Raw genomic sequence first — 1,678 nt, forward strand, 5'->3', positions numbered from 1 at the left:
AAATGCATTTTCATAGATTTTTACTACACATGATTTTTTTAAAATATGAAATACTTTCATTGTGATTCAAAATAAATGCTTTGTCATTAATTATGATTCAAAATGGTTAATGGTAAATCAGCACCCAATTAATAATTCTTTGTAAATCTTTTCTTTGTGACGTGTAAAGTGCAAGATGCAACAATCTTTAATGACCTCTTTGACACTGCCCTTCCCCAAATTGTGAAGATTTCCTTACCTGAACTTTGACAGAATTATAGGCATTCCTAATAATTTTCTAAAATGAAATCTTTACTCATTAATAAGTCTTTCAAAAACTGGGTAATCCAATGCTTTAAATTTATTACTATCACTACCAGAGCTATCTTTTGGGGCATCCACTTTCTCTGGTCTAAAACCTTATAAAGACTGCTTAAGCATTAATTGTATATATACATTGATTATGAAGACTATACTTTCAGGGATCATTTCTATAGTTTGTTACATTGATTATGATATATACCATATGCATTGCATATACCACAATTGATGTGCATATATGTATATAAAACAATGTATTTTATATTTGTAAATTCATAATGGCCCAAACTTCCCCACCACATATGCAATATCAACAGTTACAAATTAATTTCTTTATGTGACTTCAGAAAGAAAATAAGATGTGCTAATTTTGGGAAATGCAGTTTACTATTGGTGAAATGTCATTTTAATAATGTGAACATAAGTAAATTATTTGTCCAATTACTGAAAGTTTACATATCAACACAACTTTAAAAGGATCTCTCATAGTACTATTATATTAATAAAGATCACGGACTTAAAATTCAAATTTCTGGATGTTGTGACATTATCTCCTACCATATATTATTATACACTATAAAAGAAGAGATTGAAACAGAGGAATTTACTTCTTAAAATCTAGAGTATACCAGATTTTCCTCTATTTTCCCTAGTTTTTAATGAGGAAGAAGCTATGTGAAAATTAATAATTACTTAACTGGTTCTCCACTGATTGTTTACCAGTTTTCACGGAACTTAAACAAGTTAGGTATAAGTAGTAATGATTTTGAGTTAGACTAAGACAAAAGACTCCACAAGAAATTGGATAGACACAGCGACAAAAATTCTTTCTTATTTTGTGTATTCACTTGCAATCAGCACAGCTGTGTTTAAAATACTTTAGACAGGGGTCCCTGGGTGGCTCAGTCGGTTAAGCATCTGCCTTCAGTTCAGGTCATGATCCCAGTGTCCTGGGATCCAGCTGCATGTTGGGCTCCCTGCTCAGTGGAGAGCCTGCTTCTCCCTCTCCCTCTGCCCCTGCACCCCCACTCATGTGCTCTCTCTCGCTCTGCTCTCTCTTAAATAAATACATAAAATCTTTTTTTTTTAGATTTATTTATTTATTTATTTATTAGACAGAGACAGCCAGCGAGAGACGGAGCACAAGCAGGGGGAGTGGGAGAGGAAGAAGCAGGCTCCTAGTGGAGGAGCCTGATGTGGGGCTCGATCCCGGAACGCCAGGATCACACCCTGAGCCAAGGCAGACGCTTAACGACTGCACCACCCAGGTGCCCCAATACATAAAATCTTTAAAAAAAATAAAATAAAATCCTTTAGACAAATAGTATGACTTTCTAATACAATGGTGAAGAACTCTGCATTTCAAAACAAGCTCCTG

General features: G+C 34.4%; 1 pseudogene; it reads left to right on the forward strand.

Moving 5' to 3' along the window:
* Positions 1-445: 445 nt before the first annotated feature.
* Positions 446-545, forward strand: LOC121104480 (annotated as a pseudogene).
* Positions 546-1,678: the final 1,133 nt, after the last annotated feature.

This window comes from Ursus maritimus, unplaced genomic scaffold (genome assembly GCF_017311325.1).
Source record: "Ursus maritimus isolate PB19 unplaced genomic scaffold, ASM1731132v1 scaffold_21, whole genome shotgun sequence".
NCBI classification, from domain to species: domain Eukaryota; kingdom Metazoa; phylum Chordata; class Mammalia; order Carnivora; family Ursidae; genus Ursus; species Ursus maritimus.